The sequence below is a fragment of the Hirundo rustica genome, chromosome 13 (genome assembly GCF_015227805.2).
Source record: "Hirundo rustica isolate bHirRus1 chromosome 13, bHirRus1.pri.v3, whole genome shotgun sequence".
In the NCBI taxonomy this organism is placed as follows: Eukaryota; Metazoa; Chordata; class Aves; order Passeriformes; family Hirundinidae; genus Hirundo; species Hirundo rustica.
In genome coordinates, this window is record NC_053462.1 from 7,064,268 (window position 1) to 7,085,604 (window position 21,337).

The window sequence follows — 21,337 nt, forward strand, 5'->3', positions numbered from 1 at the left end:
ATCTTTTTTATATGTATGTTAACCTTTCAAAATGTACAAGGAACAAGGAGAGGGAACTATTAAAAAGATGTTTAGAAGGTCAGTCTTTGGCTTATCCTCAATTAGAGTGGGTATAATATATCCACTTTATAGTGACTCCCTGCCATAATAGCTATATTCTCTTCCTTATAGGTGATGCTAAAGATGATAGGAATTCTGAACAGAATCTCCAGAGAAAATACCAAGCAGCAAACAAAGAGTGTCACTGGATTATCAAGATGCCTCATTGCAATAAAAGATCAATAAGAAGCAGGAGCAAATTGGAACTTTACTGTGAGTGGAATATAGAACATGTACAAGCAAAATGCTTCTACTTTTAGTCTTTTATTTAATGAGAGTTTGGTTAATGAGGGTAGACATCTCTATCAAGAATCCTGGGATTCTGCGCAGCATTGGACAGAACTGTTACCAGTCACTTCACAGCACACAGATTTGACTGACTGTAACCTGATATTCTTGGGTATAATGTACCCCAGTTAGTTAAAGATCAATAATTGCCAAGTTCACTTGGTCCAAATATAGTTCCTGTCCATCAAGTGGAATATATATCATTGCAATATATCTAGCTGTGGGGAGGTGAAAATCACTTTCTGCACCTCACCTGTATTATCCACTGGGATCTGTTTCATTTACCCTGCTGAACATGCAGAGCAGGAAATGTTTACACTTGCTGGAAATCCAGAGAAAACCCAACAAATACTTAGGTATAAAAGTAAAAAAAATTACTTCCCCACTTAGCAGCAGGCAGAATGCTGTGGTTGTAGAGGTCATGTCACAGAACCATTGATCAGGCTCTTCCACATAGTGTCCAGTGGAGCTCCAGAGGAAGTTACTGGAGCTGAAAACAGCTGAAAAAAAAAAAAAGCAGATTCATCTGTTTAGGTTTCACAAGAGTGCCCTTTAAAATTCCAGTGGGTCCTGCATCAGATGCTTATATTTTTGTTATTCCCGTTGTCAGCAAGTTCTGTGCTGCAAATTGTGCATGACTAGGAAAGTCAAAAGGTAAAAGTTGATCAGAAAAATGTCCACGGAAGAATTCTTTTGTTCCACATGTAGTTGTGTGGATCAACTGGGTTGACTGGGAAGGTTCTCCATGCAGGTGCTGAGGTGGAGCAGAGGCATGAACAGCCCTTCTCTGCCTGGGCAGGGCTGTGCCTGCAGCTGCTGTGAAGGTGAAGCAGACAAGCCGTTGCTCTGTGTGTAGAGGGATGGCTGCAGTAGGTGCCAGTGAAAACAAAGCTTACTGATATTTTCACCCTTTTACAGACTCTTGCAGTCTGTGGTGGGTGAATGAATTGCAGGGTTTAGCAGTGACACTTGTGAAATGGAGACATGCTTAACTAGACGTGATATGAGAGAGCAGAACTGGAGTCCCTGCAGACAATCCAGGCAGTGACTTCTGCTGTTATTACAGAAGCAAGAGGGTTGTTTAGGGCTTTTCTTTGTTGTTAGGGGTGTTTGTTTTTTAATATAATTTTCAAATTATAAGTGAAAATTTGGGTGAAACTGTGAGCTTCAACAAACTCAGTAATGAGCCAAGACAGCTTGGTTTGCAGTAGCTGTAGGGGTGATGGAGTCTGTAACCATTACCAGAGGATATTAGTGAAACTGAAGTAGGAATAATTGGACCATGTTCAGATGTTAAAAAGCTCTTTGCAAAAGGCCAAAGAGAACAACTGTAACATATTCTGGTCTTCCTAAAATGGAATTTTAGAGTCTTTTTCTCAATGAAACATGATAAGTTTATTAAATATGCTATAGAATGTTGGTTTTATACGCTACAGTTTTTCTCCTTATTTTCAGCTGTATGTATGCTACTGCAGCTTCAGAACATCTGGGTACAGTGATTTTTTTTTCTTTTCTGCACCTGCAAGTCTAAGTACACACATAAACAACAAAGAAATTAAATCTTTCACAAAGCCAAAGAGAAAGAAAAAACCCAACCAGGCGTGAAGCTCAGGGGAGCAGTATGACAAGTGCTGAGCTGTAAACAAGCTTGAGAGGGATTTAATTCTTATGACAAGCGCCAGTGGTAGCATCTCACATGGACTCAGCATATGCACACATTTCAGAGGAGGAATCACAGAGGACTTAATGCAAATATAAAAAAGCTCAGAGCACATCAGCCTATGCTGTTCTAAAAATAGCCTCAAAAATCAGAATGAGCAAGGGTTGTAATTATCTTGATTTTTCGGATTTTTGCCGCTTGTAGGAGGTTTTGTGGTTTATGCTCGCGCTATAATTAGACTTTATAACATACAAACTCTTTAGGATGGGGATTGGTTCATATATTTGTAGGGCAAGTACAGCAAGACCGCATTGGGTGGTATTTTCAGGGTGCTAGTACAATACAGTCACTGAGTAATAGCTGCTATTCTAAGTTTTAAAAAGGCTTATTTTAGATCATAAGATTTTTTTGTTGTTATTTGTTCAGGAAAGAGAAATAAGATGTAATTTGGTATCCAAATTAAATTTTAAAAGCCTTTAATGCACACTTCTTCCCTAATTACAGTCAGGTCCTTTCTCTTTCAAATATGCTTGTAACTGCCTCATTTCTCTAGCAACATTCTGAAGAGTACACACTGCAAACCATGCCCAGCACTCTGTACTTAAGCAGATTTCCCCGTGGCAGTTGATGAGTTAGTGTTGCAGGATGTAGCCTGTTTTCACTTAACCTTCAGACGGCTTTGGGATGAGCAGCACATGCTCCTTGTGCTCCAGCCACTCTCTAGGTTTGGCTCATTTAAGAAATGACACTAGTGCTCTTATTCACCTTAGATCTTCAATCCAGTGTTTTCTTTTCTGCTTTCCGCAGTCTGCAAAAAATTAATTTAAAGATTACATTTACTAGTAAAGGGTTAATAATCCCTGGATATCTGCAGCTTTAGCCAAATACTACCGTGTTGTATTGTAGTTAGCTAAAAAACTGGGCTTAATCATAATTTAGATTTCATGGCAGGAGATGGACTCCAGAAAGAGTCTCGCTTGGACCCAATTTTTCTTGCTCGCTTAGATGGTTGACAATTGGGAAAACCTGTTATTTACAAAAGTTCTATTATGTTTTAAATATACTGAATTTTAAATTCCAGTTTACAAGACTGATGTTTCTGGTTTCAAATGTGAGATTTTATGTGCTTAAGTTACCTTTCATTTGTAAGATGTTTCTTAACCAGTTTCTGGATATGTGTTTTCAACATCCCTTTTACTACAAGTGATTGAAAATAGCCTTTCATTTGCAATAGTTGTGAATAACCTTCAATACAACAATTAACAGGCTTGACTTCACCAGTGGAGTAGTTCATCACCTTTGGCACAGAAAGCTAAAGCAACTCCTTCCTTATCTCACAAACACATTAACATCAACTATTTTAAATAATTTTTAATTACTATTTCTATTTCTGTAATTTTGCTTTTAAGGATAAGTGAGCATAGGAGGGGCTCATTTTGTTCTACAGTGAGTATTCTACTGGGTTGCAAAACTGTTAATAAGCATTATGTCTTCTTGGAACCTGTAATTACTTACTTTACAAATTGAAAATTACTTGGATAGATCAATGAATATAAGAAGAATACAATATCAGAATCCTTTTTTACTAAGCAACTAGAAAGAAAATTCTTTGTTCCCAGAGCAGATAGAAACTCTGAACTGTTCATTATTTACAGAAGTTTTGAGAATTGTATGTAGTTCAAAATACTGAAGTGAGTTAACCAAGCATTAAAATCCGGGCATCTTTGAATCTTGAAGGCAAAATCATGCTGTAGTTTGGGTCCTGTAGCGTTTATTTTCTGTTTGAATATTGAGTATAGTGCTTCACATTGCAGAAAACCACATATTTCTTTGCACTAAATGCTGGAACTTTGGAGAGCACTTGTGTGAAGGTAAGAAAAGATGTTTCATAGGAGTGGGGATAAACATAAGGCAAATACGTCTATGAACAAGACAAATATCTCTTCTTAAGGATGATTTTTTTGGGTTTTTTTTTGATAATTAATTAACAGAAATTAAGTTCCCTGAACATTATGGTATGCTCTATTATTGAACCTAGCTCACGCTTCTGGTGGGGTAACTAAAGCAGGTGAACAGCGGGCTACCAGTAGCTTACAATTTAAATCTCGCTACATTTTAGTCCTCTGGTTGCATATATTGGTCTCAGCATTCAGAAGGTTGAAAATGCTACGTTTACCAGATTTCTCTTGGTAAAAGACAGGCATTCATTCTGGATGATGAAGAGGAATTTTACCAGAATACAAAATTATCCTAAACCACTGACTGAGTTTAAGCATTGCTCCATCAATTTCAACCCTCTGTGGATGCACAGGCCAAACATCAGTAACCTGCAAGATTTGTTAAAGGCTTTACTCTTCTAATTCCCACTGGGGTATTTTAATGTTGACAGCTGTTAAAATTCTCAGACTGGAGCTCCACATCAGTATTCTCTTCCTCACAGACACCTGTAATGGGATTTATCTGTTTTCTTTGTTATTCCCTTTGCTCATTTAAATGTAATGTGCATTTCTCATCAAACCACTGGATTAGTTCTATATAAATTACTAAAATACACAGATACATGAACACACATATGTTTGTCCCAGAAGAACAGAGCATGGTATTTTGGATGTGATTAAAAAGATAAATACAGCACTATAAACCTTACGCATTTCTTTAAAACAAAACCCATTTTTTATTATGTGGCCAGGAAGGTGTGGCCTTGAAGCTCCTCCTGCGATTTTCATCTTCCCTAACAGCTTATCACTGAGCTGTGTTCTAGGAGTGGAGAAATTAATTCTATTTACACTTCTGGTGCTTTACTACCAGTCGCAGGCTCCTCCCCTGACCCTTCAGTTCTTCTCTTCTGATTTATATTAGTTGGAATTGCAACTTTGATAATTGTATTTTCCTGGAGGGTTTAGCCAGATATTGGGCTAGTATTGTATTGCTTTAGGGATGACTAATTCCAGGGCCTTTGTTCTGCAAATTTTGTGTAAGAAGATGTGCTGATGGGTGTTTTCACCTGATGTCTGATGGAGATTCCTATTGAACCAGTCTTGCCTGCCTTGGTACATCTACGGTGCAGGCAGCTCAGGATGCCAGCCTTGTACTTGTGCCTGAGTGAGCTGAAAACAGCTCAGGGGTGATGGCTGGTGAAGCCCAGGGAGGGCGGCCGAGCAGTGCAGGACAGCGCTGTGCAGCTGAGCAGTGCAGGACAGCGCTGTGCAGCTGAGCTGTGCAGGACAGCGCTGTACAGCTGAGCAGTGCGGGACAGCGCTGTGCAGCTGAGCAGTGCAGGACAGCGCTGTGCAGCTGAGCAGTGCGGGACAGAGCTGTGCAGCTGAGCAGTGCAGGACAGAGGTGTGCAGCTGAGCAGTGCAGGACAGCGCTGTGCAGCTGAGCAGTGCAGGACAGCGCTGTGCAGCTGAGCAGTGCGGGACAGCGCTGTGCAGCTGAGCAGTGCAGGACAGAGGTGTGCAGCTGAGCAGTGCAGGACAGCGCTGTGCAGCTGAGCAGTGCAGGACAGCGCTGTGCAGCTGAGCAGTGCGGGACAGCGCTGTGCAGCTGAGCAGTGCAGGACAGCGCTGTGCAGCTGAGCAGTGCAGGACAGCGCTGTGCAGCTGAGCAGTGCGGGACAGCGCTGTGCAGCTGAGCAGTGCAGGACAGAGCTGTGCAGCTGAGCAGTGCAGGACAGCGCTGTGCAGCTGAGCAGTGCAGGACAGCGCTGTGCAGCTGAGCAGTGCAGGACAGCGCTGTGCAGCTGAGCAGTGCAGGACAGAGCTGTGCAGCTGAGCAGTGCAGGACAGAGCTGTGCAGCTGAGCAGTGCAGGACAGCGCTGTACAGCTGAGCAGTGCCGGACAGCGCTGTGCAGCTGAGCAGTGCAGGACAGAGCTGTGCAGCTGAGCAGTGCGGGACAGCGCTGTGCAGCTGAGCAGTGCAGGACAGAGGTGTGCAGCTGAGCAGTGCAGGACAGCGCTGTGCAGCTGAGCAGTGCGGGACAGCGCTGTGCAGCTGAGCAGTGCAGGACAGAGGTGTGCAGCTGAGCAGTGCGGGACAGCGCTGTGCAGCTGAGCAGTGCGGGACAGCGCTGTGCAGCTGAGCAGTGCGGGACAGCGCTGTGCAGCTGAGCAGTGCGGGACAGCGCTGTACAGCTGAGCAGTGCAGGACAGCGCTGTGCAGCTGAGCAGTGCAGGACAGCGCTGTGCAGCTGAGCAGTGCAGGACAGAGCTGTGCAGCTGAGCAGTGCGGGACAGCGCTGTGCAGCTGAGCAGTGCAGGACAGAGCTGCGCAGCTGAGCAGTGCAGGACAGAGCTGTGCAGCTGAGCAGTGCAGGACAGAGCTGTGCAGCTGAGCAGTGCAGGACAGCGCTGTGCAGCTGAGCAGTGCGGGACAGCGCTGTGCAGCTGAGCAGTGCGGGACAGCGCTGTGCAGCTGAGCAGTGCAGGACAGAGCTGTGCAGCTGAGCAGTGCAGGACAGAGCTGTGCAGCTGAGCAGTGTTGTCACTGCCACAGGCTGGGCTGGATGGGCTTTGGGCAGCCTGGGCTAATGGAAGGTGTCCTGCCCATGCAGGATGAGCCGTAAGGTTCCTTCCTACCTAAACCATTCTATGATAATATTTGATTTTACAGCGTGTGTATGATGCAAGCTGCTTTCTCATCAGTCAAGGCTCACTTTTTTGTGGTAATGTGGTACTTAATCACTTAGATGTTGACAAAGACAGGGATAGACTTTGGTAATTTAGTAACCGAGCTATGGTCTTGTGGGAAAAAAAAAAAAAAACAAACAGTAATGCACGGAAAAGATGTAAAGTACTTATCTGAACAAAATCACTTCGAGTCTGCCCTGGCTTTTATTTTAGCTACTTAGGGAACTGGTAATTAACACTGCTATTTTAACTGTGCAACCTTGGCCTTTTAATTCTAACCCCCTAAATGTTATTTTTCACTTCACAGCCGCATGCAGAAGCCAAATCCAGTATACATGGTATAAATATAGTATACTTCTTTCTTATCTAGTTAAAAAAAATCCTGAGCAGGTGACCAAAGCGTAATACTCAAAATATAGGGAGAAGCATCAGTCATATAGAACAGATTTACTTTGGAACAGTACAGACAACTTTGGAGTTATTAAAAAAAAAAATCCCTGCAACATACTTTGCATGAATAACAAAGGTAGGTTTTGAATCTTATTATTTTCAATGATGTAAAAGTCATGTTTGCATATTTGAACAGCCAGATTTTGACATCTCATCTAAAACCTTTTCCTGACATAACTTAAAAGCAGAGAGTGCACAGTTTCTAATAATAAAAATCTTTGCTCTTTTTTAACATAGGCACATACTAGTAAAAAATGCTACCTATGCATCAAGCATAAAGAATAATGTTGTCTTGTTATAATGTGTCAAAATATTCTTTAATGAGGAAAGGTATATAAAATGTACAAAGCAGGATAAACCAGCTACTAATACCTTCATTACTGTCTATCAACAAATGACAGTCCTATCAGTTAATGAATGAGCTAGCAGGGATAAATGGACAGGTTATAGAAATTGCTTTCATTCACAGTGATCTCTAAAACACAGGAGATGCAGTTTTAAGCTTTCAAATTTTAATGCAGTCATTTTGGCAACAGGAACGTATGAATGTGTCAGGTGTCAAAAAATGTTTTACTCTTTATATTCCATAATTAAGCTTTGTAATATTTTTTAAGTTTTAAATACCCCTTATAAAATATCAGTGAGCTTTACCTTTTAAAACTGTGAGCACTAGCATTATTATGGACTGTAGAATTAAATCTACTAATTATACTTCTAACAAGTATAGTTGATGGAGTTTTGGCTTTCCAGAATTAATGGACCTCTTTGTCTTGCGTGAGGCATATCGAAGCTTAATACCATGAACAAAATGCTGATCTGACCCTTGGTTCCAGGAGGTAAAGCTGGAACATAATATTTTTTGAGACCCATTCCAATAACAAAATTACAGTTTTAATGGTGGCTCTGCAAACATATGGCAAACAGAAAACACTTCTCATAGATTAAACAACATAGCTTCCATTAAACCTCTGGAGTGACTAAACCCAGTAAATTGTTAAACACTGAAGTGTTTGTTTGTTGTACTTTGTTTAGTTATTCAACACCTGCCTCCTTCCTGCTTTAAGGTATAATCAGCATTAGAAATACTGTTGCTAATCAGGTTGTCAAATCTTAAAGCATATATACAGTTCTTGCCACTTTTAAACTGTACTACTGTTGCTTCTTTAAAGCTGCACCTGATGTTTACCTGAGAAGCAGTGAAAGGAGGCTGTATTTCTCATAAATTAATATATGAATATTTATGTACCAGATGGTTTTTCAAGTGCTGGCCAAAACTGATGGTGTGTGAACCAGAGTGGCTGAGAAAGACTGAAGAAACTCATGGAAATATCCATGATGGGGTAGGACATTTGTGACTTCCATCATGGCTGTTAATTCTAACAGCCAAATTATTTACCCATTTGGAAGTACTTTCTTGAGCTTCGCATTCTTGCTTGTGCATTTGATCCTGTAGTTAGCCTGTGCTTTTAAGAGCATTCTTCCTGCTGTATATAGCACAAGATTAGCAAAGGCTGAAGGTGTGATGATGCCATTAATGCCAATATCTGTCCGTAGCTTCCCTCGGAAGTCAGACCGTGACTACTGCATACTTTGAAAGACAAAGTCTTTGAGATGTGGGCAAAGAGGGAGCAGGGAAAAGTGATGATTTGCTATAGAGGGTGTATTCCATCCTCCCCTTAGTTGTGTCTATTTTATGCAATTTAAATTAGCTACATTTCAGTACATTTATTTTGATGTATTTGCCCAAGCACTTTGTCAATTCCCAAGCAGCATTTGCTAACAGACTGAATTTTGGTGCCATCATCTGTTGGTCATGTACAACTGCAGTATGGGCAGATGGGGTTCCTGAAACTCTTGTGTTGCTTCTTTCACATCCAGCTTCATTTCTTGTGCTCACACCTTATGTATTGTGCTTCAAAAAAACAAACACATACAGGAGTCTATACAGTGGAGCAGCCGTTGTCTGTTGGGCTGGATATTGTGTGAATATTGGCACAGAAAAAACAGGCTTTTTACAGGGAAATAAACTAGACAGTGTGAACTCTAGAACTACATCTATAAAGCTGATTTTACATAGCTACTTCATGTCAAAAACTGTAGGTAGTCCTGATATTTGGCACCAACAGTATGTATTGGAGTTACTTTTCTGCTTGGGAACTTGTGCTTTATTTCAGTAAAGAGTTTGACTTGCATGAGCTAAACTATTTGAAAGTAGTTAATAGTCACTTAATTCTGCTCTAGAAAGTAGAGCTAAACTCCAGGTTTTTTGGAGTAAAGTATCTTGCTAATAAAATGTGTTCTCATCAAGACTAGCTTCTGCAAAAAGATGATTGGTTTCTTTGCTTTACCAAAGTGGTGTCTTTACATCCAGCAGATCATCCAGATACAAGATTCAACATGACTCTTACTTGCTGGTAGTAGATAAGTGCACTGTAATTGGGCTTTTCTAGCTGTGAGGTGGTGTAGTAGTAAGAATCCTGTCCACATTTGAGGCTTGTTATCACTAGGTGAAAAACTTCTCTCCATTTGTAGCTTCAGCCTCCATTTATTAATTTTCATCCAAGTCCAACAAAAAATATTTCCAAAAGAAATAAGTTTGAAGATGCTGGAGAGATGTCTGGCCTAGGAGTCGGGGTTGTGACAATGAAAAATGAGCCTTGGCTACACCTCAGTGCTACGTGCCTGATGTCTGTGGATGCAAGTCATTGTCCAGAGATGTCTGTGTCTGAGTTGATCTTTCTCCATTAGTAGGCAGTGCAGAGAGCTGCTGACAAGATCTCACCCAAAGGTAGATGTTTCTAACTGGCAAGCACACCTGCCTTCTATCCATCGTCAGTAACAGGACTTTGGGAGATGCTATGATCTGAATTTTGCTAAGATGGATCCTATACAATGCAGCCTTACTGTCACTACATTTCTGTCACAGAGAAACAAACTCCGTTGTGAATATTTATAAAAGATTGTCAACTGAAAATGATTTACTTGGAAAATCCCTGAGCAACATACTGGAAACTGGCCCAGCTCTGAGCAGAGGGTCAGAGGAGACAACTGCCGGAGTCCAGTCCACCTTCAGCTTGTGTTTCTGGGTTTAAAGCAGGTACCCTTTCTCAAGGGTGAGAACCAAGGGGAAAGCTTTCCTCTTGTAACGTGTGTGGGGTTGCTGTGTTTGATCCTTAGCAACCAACAGATACATAACATTTATAACTCAGTGACAGATCTGTGCTGCACAGTAAGCTGCCCAGGTGGACTCAAAACTTGTCACTGATTTTTGCACTCTCTTAATCTTCCTGTTTATTCTGTGCTTCATTAAAGTCAATCTCTGCTGGACAGACTGTCACTCAGGCTAGGCCAGTCCTGCTGTCTGCACTCTCTGGGGATCACCCTTCATCCTGATAAATGGCCTATTAGGAGAGCACGTGTCAGAGAGAAACCCTTGGTGAAGCTAAATAGATTAGAGCCTCTTCCCTCGGAACAGTCTCGGTGGAATGGGGTAGGCGTGATCATTAAAGCAGATTTAGAATGAGAAGATGCCATTCCTCAGGATAGAAATTACTCTGAGTTTACAAAGGTGTGGGTTCTAGTAAATATATAGGGTGAAAACGCTCCATGTTAGCACTTGCCACCAAAACCAATGCAGTGTGATGGTCTGGAAGTTGCTGAACTTTCTCATGGTGTCCCCTTGGGAATTGAATAGATCCAGCCTTTCTCTGTGCTTTTGTAATACCTTTCTGTACCCACTGCAATTGCCAGCATGAAGGAGCTGGACAAATTCACTATTCTTGCAGTGTAGTTTAACAGCTGCAGGTACATTAGGGCTGGTGAAATGACAGCAAAGGGAGGGGATTTCTGGTTCTTACAGATATCTTACCCCCAGCTGCGGCATTGCGAATCATTGCTGCTCTGTCCTTGACCCTCTAACTACATCAGGGTAACAACAAGGCCCAAAAAATCCCTTGCAAAAGCATAAGCTGCCTTTGAAATCACGTTTACAAGCGTGACTTAATGCATGGCATCACACACCCAAATGCCTCTGGTCCATATTCTGGTGTTGTCTTCACCTGGTGCAGGTTTCCTCAGGTGGGACATGGGGAGGGGAGAGAGAGGCTCAGGCTGCTCCTGTTTGTTCCTCTGTGGAGTTTGGGTAGTGGTAGGGATGGGAAGATGTGCTCAGTTGTTGCTCTGAGGTTAGCAGATATTTAGCAGAGGATGCTTCTGTTTTGCTGATCCTCAGAGGCAGCTTCAAGCTCTAAAAACTTTAAATAATTTTTTTTTCTCCTTCTCTTTCATCTTCCCTTTCCCTGCATTACTGGGTGAGGGTGAAGGGAAAATGGATTCCAAGCTTTTGCACACAGCTCTCTGTGTCCTGAGCAGCCATTTCCATTAGCAGCACAAGTCTCCGTGTCTCTGGTCTTGAGCTTATTCACTGCTCTGTGGATGTTTGGTGTTGCAGGGATGCCTGTGGGAAAGGAAAAGCATGTGCAAAGAGTAGGCAGGCGAGATCTTGGTGCTTCTTTTTTGTTGATTGAAGGAACATGCAGAAGCTCTGATTTTCACCCTGGTTGGAGCCAGTCCAACAGAAACATCTCAGTTCTCTTGGCACCAAAGAGAGTGCCAGGTCCTCATTGGTGGCATTTGCACCAAAAATGGGAAGGGAATGCTGCCAGAAGACTTTCTTGTGAGAAGAGTGGCTATCACCTAGGGAGAGGATAGAAAAAGATTATGCTGAGGAAGTTAATTTTTGCAGTTATTGTTCCTAAACTGCATCTTGCTTCTTGCAACAGTAATATATTCTCTGTCTGCCTGGGAAGATTTGGTAGACAATGGCTGCAATGATGGTACAAAAGCTGAAAGAGGTAATGTGGGGGAGTTCTGGAAGACTCTTTTCAGCTCTCTTTTGTTGTCATTTATTTAAATGCAAATCTTTCAGGGGGGGAAAAGTCCAAAATCTGATAAATATTCAGTTGCCTTGGTGCATTCATGAAAGTGAGGCTGAGGTTATGGAAATGGTGAGTCATACAGGAACTTGTCCAGGGAAACAAGGCACTTCTGTTAAAGGAAGAGCAGGGTACAGCAAACACTTAAATTAAGCCAAGGCCTAGAGTGTATTTTTGTGTCTTCTAATAGTGAATTTTAAGGATATACTTGTAGGAAAACTGTCACTTTGGTAATTTTCAGGCAGACCTAGGCAGCACAGCATTCAGACAGCTGTAGTCAGTGCAGCCTCTGCTCCCAGGTTCCAGAAGGACAAGTGGCAGTGAGGTTACTGTGAGAAAAGCAGGTGATGATGGAGCCTGAGACCAGGTCACCACACACAAATGGAGTCAGAATTGAGGGTGTAGAGGGTGGTGTGTCCAGGAGTGTGGTCCTGCTGTGCTGTTTCAGGTGCTGATGTGTGCCAGTAGAAGAGCTCTCTTCCAGGCCAGGATCCTCTCCCAGGGCTGGACACAGTCTGATGCAAACAGGTTCCAAAGCTCATTTTCCCTTTCTGTTCCTTGGCAAATCAATGTTTGTACGCTGTGACTTCTGCTCCCTGGGCAACATGCCCCAAAATCTGGGGAGACCCTTCTTTTCCTCTTTTAGTCCTGAAAAGGGATACGAGAGACAGCTCCTGCACCTGAACAACGTTATGGAATACCAGAAATATGTTAATTCTCTCATTTATTAAGGTTAAACCTTACTTGGCCTATTTAAGTGTCACTGTTTCCAGGGTACCAACAACTAAAAATGTACCTGAAAGAGACCTACAGAAAAGCTTGGGTGTATGTCATGAATGTCATGTTATTTCATGGCTTTACTTTTAAGCATCTTTCTTACTTACTGCCTCTCCTTACACGTAACAGATTACCAGCTAGAACGGGCTCAAAACTTTGTGTAAATGAAATCTGCAGAGCATAAGAAGAATCCACAGTAAACATCTTTTGTTTGTAGGTAGAGATGACACAAAAATATGTGGTTTGGTATTTGTTGTGTACTGGCCTTGTTATCCTTCTCTATTTGTTATGTTTCTGCCATCCTTCGCTTTGAGTTCCTTACAGAGTTTTTCCTTACACTGTGACATGACTAAGCTTATGTTTAACATTATTGTATCATTTGCTTTTAAGCTCTGCCTATTTTATTGTTGAATTATACAATTTTAGCAATATTATTTAGAAAATAAATGTCAACAAATGTCTAGGATTTTTTTCAGGATTTACTCAGATCAGTTTAAACTCTGCAAATCTTAGATAAAATAAAATACAGCTTAGTAGAGCCTATAAATATAACCTTAAAATTAATTTATCAGTGACTAGGACTGGCCAGAAAATTGCTATTTAGGTAGGATTTCCATACATTTTGGGATGAAAATCATCTTCTTCTTCTTCTTTTTTTTTTTTTTTTTTTCATTGCTTGTGGAGGAAAAATGGGGCAAATTCTATATCTGATGCAGCTGAGGGCATGGAAGGTGGTTACTAGCTATTTAGTATTATCTATCATTTAAGATATATATCACTCTATAGTCTACGTTTTCACTTTGAAGGCACATTTTGATTATTATTGGTCAGTTGTTTCCTTGCTTTCAGTTGAGGGCAAACTGCTACAGGGACTCAGGCTGCTGTCCACAAGCCCAAGGTGTCCAGAGAAGGATTTGCACAGGGGGACTCCCTTCTACACCTTAGGTCTGGCCTGGCTGGGCACCTTTCCCATCCTAGGCTGTGTGCAGTGTAACAGGATGCTTTGCCATGACTTGCTCAGCCAGGCAAGGTAGATATTTTCTGCCTGGAAGGCAGAGAGAATAAGGAATAAGTTTTTCAAATACTGAATAGCAAAATATTGAAATTCAGAAGAAGAAAGGCCCCCCTCCCCCCCCCCCCCCCCCCCCCCCCCCCCCCCCAGAAATAAAATAAAAATGTATAGTCCTTCAGGAAACTAGCATACATTGCATAACAATCAGATAAGAATTAATTCTTCCTTTCAGGTCTGTTTTGAAGAGGAAAATATTTAGAAAGTGAATTTTGCAGTCTAGATAAAAGCGATTTTGTTTTATTCCTCTGCCAGTGAAGAGTCCTGCTGCAGTGGTAACTTGAAAGTCAATAAACATGAATTATTTACATGAATTATTTAGAAGACACAGGATAAAAATGAATGAGTATTAAACCAGAATTAATCCACTGTATAAGCACTAAGGAATGTGTATGTGTTCCTGGCAAATTGATAGTGACATCCATTTGGAATCTCAGTTTACATACATAAAAAAGGTGTAAGTGAATGTTTTGTTATCTAATTGTAAATACATTTTAACTCAAATGCATGAACTAACTGTTAAGGATCAAGTAACTTAAATTAGAATATCTACAGTATATAAAAGCAGACATATCTGGCCAGATGGTATGAGAATAAGAAGTGACTGGGTCTCAAATAAAAAACAAGCCACTAAAAATCATGTGCAATGGGATTCACCTGTCTACCATACATTAAAACTACCTGCAAAGAAGAGAAAAGTTTCTATGTTGGAGGAGCAATGAAAAATTTCATTTAACAGAGATACTGTGTTAGTCATATTTTTTGCTTCTTCTGTCTGCAGAAATCAGGTCTCAACAGAGCTCTTGGATCCTGGAGAAACCTGATGAGAGATGTCATTCCAAACCCACTGACTGAGAAGGAAAAGAAGTAATAGTACTCACATGTAAATGAAGTGAGGCAAGCCCTGAAAAATGCTTCACAATGAGAGGAAAAATTGAGGAATTAGGAGTGCCCAAAGAGTACTTTGTAGTACAAACATATGGGATAGGAAGAAAATACTAAACAGGTAATGGAGATCAGAGACAGTAGAGATAATGCCTCTGAAAATACCAGTGAGGTTCTTGAACCTCAGTTGTATTGCTCTAGTGTACATCTGAATAGATGTGCAGTCAGGAGATGGTTATTTATAAGCTAAAGCAGAAAGTCCATGGGTATTGCTTTCAAACATACAAACTATCTAAAGGGCAAGCCCATGTAAAATGTTTTCCAAATGAACTTGGTTAAAATTTCCAAAGTATGGGTGATTGGGAATGAGAATTTCCAGCATATCTGACAGTAGAGGAAAAGTAGAAACTGCTCATCTTAACATATCTTGTAAAATTCTGTAGGTCACCCAGTTTCGGGTCGTGTGCCCTTATTAAAGCACCAAGAATGTTTCTGGACTAATTACAGTAAAAGCAAGGTTGTTCAACAGTGGTGGTTATCTGTTAGGACCCCATAGTGATTACTGATTCTTGCATGAGTGACAGAAAGGTTAAGTTAGAGATCTTCTGAAGGAGGACTTTTTTAGCCATAGGGGACAAAAGGAGGGGGAAAAAGGACTGACAAAGGTTGTATACAAAGAAGCCTTTAATGAAGATTTGCCATAAGGCAAGATAATAGTCCTTGAGTGTTATGAACTGCAGAAACTGCATGAACACATTATATTTTAAACACTTAATCTGTTTTACAAACTATGTACATTCTTCTGCTAAATAAGATGAATTGGGATTCAAGAAGCAGCACATCCTGACAAATCTTCTCCTAAAGGCATCCATTAATATAAATCAACAGTAGCAATTTTGTTTGATCATTTATTTGCAAGAATCATTAAGGTTTATTAGCATAATTATTCCCTGTGGGACTTCATGTCACATAAATGAAAAATGGCATTATCAATATTTAAAAGATAAGTACGTAATGTTCAGAGTACTTAAACAATACCCTGCAGGTGGTGTCCAGCTGTAGCAAATTATATTAAGTTTGATTTCTAAATTCTAGAGATATAACTAGAGACAAAACTAGGTTCCTTATTGTGCAAGGCATTAGCACACAGCCAAACTCTGTAGTTACTCTTTACTGTACATGTGTGTAACACTGTTTTCTGATTTCAAGAAAGCAACTTGTGTTAAGATACCAAGGGGAAAGCGAATGTTGTCCACTGGTGGAAATCCTTCTATAATCTTGTCTTTCTTATTTTTAACAGTTCTATATGGTGACCTGAATTTTTCTCAGTGAAACAGGGTGACTTTCTCCCTCATCTCAGTGGAGACATGGAGGAAGGCCCTGCTTTCCTGCAGGAGCTCTGAAACTAAAATCAGCTGGTGCCTCTGTACCAGCTCTGTCACCATCTTGCTACTACCAGTGAGCTTGGCTTACAGGAGCACTTTTGGAAGCAGACACAGGGACTGATGCACAGCAAAGCCCATGGGTAGTTCTGTGACAGGAACAATTCACAGACGGAAATCTGTGGGCTTTGTCTGGCCCACAGCAATGCAGAGCCAATTCACTGCTTCACTGAGGAATTTTGTTGTTGGAGCCGAAATTTCTGTTTTAGCAGCAACAAAATGTATCAGTAACCACTGCACACTCTTATCCTCTCTAAAAGCTCTTGAATAAAACATCAGTGATTTTACTAAACGTGCCCCAGGACTCCTCCAGACACATCCCTGTGTGGGGCAGGGAAGCAGAGCCTCCACCAGCCTGGGGCTCATCACGACGCTCTGCCGAGGCTGCTGGGCAGGAGGAAATGCCAGCGTAAGAGATGGATGCAGGCAGCAGAATGACTTTCACCTTGCTCTCAGCCCTTTCTGGGACTGATGTTTGTTTTCTGTTATTGCCCTTCAGTTGCCCTTTCCGTTGGTTGGCTTGAGGTGATGGCTACGGATTAATTTGTTTAATACTCTGTTCTTGGCAAAGGACAGCTTTTTTCTTAGTGTTCTGCTCTTTGCTAAGCTCCCCTTTGGAGTGCCTCAGCTTTTTAATTATTCACAAAAGCTGAGCTGAACTCTTTGGAATTAATTGTGTTTGGTAGTATCTTGCAAGAATGAAAGGGATTCTGCTTTCTTCTAAGTACATTTCATGGTGCTTTCAAGTTAGAACACATGCCAACACCTGGACTTGGTGCTCCCAAGCAGCGGGCAGTCCCCAGGAGGCATATGCCATCTCACCCTTTTGCTCAGTGTATACTTTTTTATGGGTGCTGCTATGGGAAGAGCAGGAATGCTTAGTACTTAATAGCTTGGACTTCCAGGTCATTCAATTAAAAATCTTCCTCACAGAGGTTTGTGTTCTGGTGGCATTGCATACAAAATACTGAAAAGGAAACCATGTTCAGTGCTTAATGACTGCCAAAATCAGCTGGGGGGATGATCGCTGGGTGGAGGGCTATGACTGGTTTCAGTTTTCCCTCTACCCATTCAGTTGGACACTTCAGCAGATGAGCTTGCAGGCTGGTTACTCAAATGCCTCCTCTATGCCCCTCACAGAAAAGACAAGGATAGGCTAGAACAGGAAAAAAAAAATCTAATCTTTCCTTTTGAACTAAAAACTATAAATGAAACTTGTTATCTTGAAGAGCAAGTTATCTTTTTGACAAGTACTTGTATCAGAGATCTATGTCAAAATCTCAGTAAATAGATGCGTTTTAAAAAACATTTTGCAAACAGAACTTTCATGCTCATAAACTTTTAGATTCTCTACTGAAAAACCATTTCCATTCACTTTCCTAAGTAAGGACTCAGTCCTTTTCCTTGAACTTATGATCTCTGTTCTCTTTCATTGGTTATGATAGGTAAGAGGATAAAAGTCTTCCTGCAAAAATCATAAGAGTCATCCTAGTAGTGTTCTATAACATTCTTCGCAGAACAACTGTATCTGCTGTCCCTGGACCAGGTATTAAAAACAATCTTAGAGGTGAAGCAGAAAGCTTGGTATTCTCAGCAGAAATCTCTAGTGTGCTCTCTTCAGCGCACTAGAGTGGAGTCCTACAACTAAATTCTTATTAAACCCACATTTGTCTTATCACAGATGTATTTTTTTTAATGAATTTGAAGCACTGAGTATTTTTGTTCCTTGTAATATTTTAATTTAGAGTCCATAATGTCATGAGTAAAAGATTGCTTCTGCCTACTGCTGTTATGGGACGTTTTCCCTACTACTGCAGGATAATTAAAGAAAAAAAAAAAATTAGTGCTAAAACTGTTGACAGTGATAGCCCCATGGCTGCTCAATCTGCTATCCCATCCATCACTAATCTCAAGCAAAGCAAGCATTAGTTTCTCTGTGACTTATCTAGGTCCTTAGTAGATCAATAGCACAGCTCAGATGTTTCCGTCTCTTCCCTGTTAATTCGCATTTATCTTTTCATCCAAAGAAGGTAAATTACCTCACAGAGAAGCTGTGTTATCCCCAATAGTGGTTTATAATGTTGCAAAGTCAGCATGACCCACATATCTTATCTCAGCTGGAATGCATTTGTCACTGTCTCATGTTATGATCATCTGGTAAAATGCCCTAGAAAAGAGGTAAACCTGCAAAATGGCTTCACCGTTTTATTTAATGACCTTTTCTGCCATGTGTTCCTGTATCACCTTCAACTAAAACTGCTAAATAAAGGGAACTTGCTTTTTCCCTTTAGTGCTCCTTTTCATCGTTTTTACCATTAGCATTCCTCAGCAGTCTTCACTTCTGCTGTCAGGAGTTCATCAGTGGGTGCTGATACTGAGTTTAAGACCTGGCTCAGTTATTGATTCTGTGTTAACCCTGAGAAAGGACTGCTGAGTTTAACTCTACATTTGTACAGTTGGCTGCTGATTACCTAAAGCTTTTCAGGCTCTAGGAGTGTTTAATGCTCTTAGGAAAAAGAAGTGAGCACTGACTTACAGCAGTAACCAGGCTGCTGCAAGAAGAAATGCTGTATGGAACAAGAGTTTGATAGCAGTTATGCAGCTGGGACTCATTCCTTTCCTTACTATAGGAAGGTAGATACTTCATTATCTGTTATTCTAAAAACTCCATAAACTTTGTAATGGAAAGAAAACTTAAGTATTAACACACCGGATTTCTAAGAAACGGCTGGCATAGCTGAGGTAGCTGGTTGCTGAAATAGTGCATTTTTATTCTCCTTTAGAAAAGCAGAGCAACTCTGCTCTGCAAGTGTGAAATTCTTAGGTCTTTAACTGGGAAATTAATCCGTGCCATCAAGGAGCTCTGCTTTTTGACTTGAGGAGAAGGTGTTTTCAGCACAGCGCTGATTTCTTCCCAAATAAGAAGGTACGAGGGAGACCCCTCCAGGGAGCAGTGACTTGCTGTGACCGCACAGCTGGGAGGAGGAGCAGCAAGAACAGGTGCTTCCCTCTCAGGTGGAGGAGGAGCACCCGACTGAGGTGACCTTGATGAGGAGAACGGGATGTGCTAAGAGGGCCTGGCACAGAAATGCTTGGCCAGGTGCAGGTGAGCAGAGAACCGGCAGGGAGGTGTAGCCCGTGCCCGGGGGCTGGAGAGCAGCAGTGGTTACAAACTGAACAAGGGAAACTTCTGGCTGGATGCAGAGGGAGAGAATAAAAAATTAAGGTGCCCAAGCTTTAGGACAGCAGTCTGCCATTCCTTGGGCTGCTCCCAAGAAGAGATGAAACCAGCAGTTGCATCTAAGTTGAGGGAAACAATGGTTTTCCATCTCTTACCTATTCTGTGTAACTGAAGAACAAGGCAAGGGCTTATTGGGTGTTTCTGTGGAGTTCCTGGGTTATTTTCCCCTCCTTGTTCTCCACGTGGAGTGACTGTGCTGGAAGGTTACTTACGTTCCTTTGGAAATCTGCAGGCACAGTTCACTGTGGCTTTATTTATGTTGGGGAAAACAATCAGGACATTAAAGTTAAGAGTTCCTGAGCACAAACTGCCGTAAGGTGTTGAGGACAAAAGAATTCTCTGGTTGCATTTTTTTTTCTTTGTATTTTAAGCACACGTCAGCTAATGTGGAATGTATAGGAAATAAAAGAACAGCGTGGCTCCAAGGACTGGAAACCTCAAAATACTTTTCCATTTGGAATCTTTGGATTTTGGATACTTTGGAAGGGTCCCATGTTGGGTCCCTTCTGTGAAAGATACACTGCTTACAAATAGCTTACATGCACATACAAGCTACCTCTTAATTTTAAAAATAACTTTGTGAACTGACCCATTGGTCTCTGGTATATATTTTGTTCAAGCATTTTTTACTCCCACTTTTCTGTCGTTGTACCGCGCAGTCCTAGAGACTGACTCAAGGTATATTTATCTTCTTTTAGAGGGTTGCTGTTCCAAAAGGAGGATGTCATGTGAGCAAAGATGACATTTTACATCTCAAGGTTATTTGCTCTTATTTCCTGAAGTGAAGGGCAAGGACTTTATTTTGTTCTTTTGTTTGGTAAGAAAGAAAATTCCATTTATTTCCAGTGAGGCACTTATCTGTTGACTGAGGAGAAGGGATAGCAAAAATGTATTTTGCATCTTTATCCCCCCACTCCTGCCACCTCCAAACCTTGAGCACAAAGTCTCTGCTGTGCCAGAGTAGTTAAAAGGCTCCTTCTTTCTAAATCAGTGCTTTGGAATCATTGGGGGATGGGGCCAGGGGGTTGACATTTACTTGTTTCCTTGCCTAATGTTGAAAATAGAAGTATAGTGGTAACACCACTTGCACAGAAGAATTAGGGAACATTTTATGATCTTTTTCTGTCTCATTTCTCTCTTCTTGTATCTTTTTAAAGACATGGCCTCCTGTAGTTTATTCCTCCCTTCCCCAGGCAGTGTGGGAAAACACTATTCTCATTAACAGGACAGAGAATAACCAAAGCTTCAAAAAGAATTCCACCACATTGGGGAAATTTGTAAAAGACTTAAGATAATAAGTGTTCTCATTCCAAAAAGACACATCTAGCACTGCATCAGTAGAAACAAGCAGACTTCTCAGAGGTGTTCTTAAGCTTTATTAATTTTAATTAATTTTATAAAGTAGGTGACATTAATTTTAAATACTGCTTTAAATAATCTTAAATGTCTTTAGTTTTTACTTAACTATGTGGAAGGGAACAGTAAGGTGAGGAAAGTGGGTGGGCAGAGTTTGGGGAACTGGGTGCCACAATATTATTTCCTTCCTGGAGCAGAGTCAATCTGGAAAAACCGAAGGAAGCAGTTGTGTGCTCCGTGTAAGGTCTCTCTCTGGACTATTGAGGGTTGAGTTTTCTTGAATAAAGCATAGTCTGTACCAAGTAACCTTACCAGAATCACTATTTTGGTGATGTTCACGGTTCATGTTCTGGCTGTTGTGTTCTGCCCTGTGTCTGTATCTCCCACACCTGCTGCAGATTCATCGTCATAGCTGTGAAGGAGAGAAATTCTTAATTAAACGCTGCCACCTGGGGTTTGTGTTTAGAGGTGAGTCACGTGCATTAATTTAAAGTCACGATTCAAGAA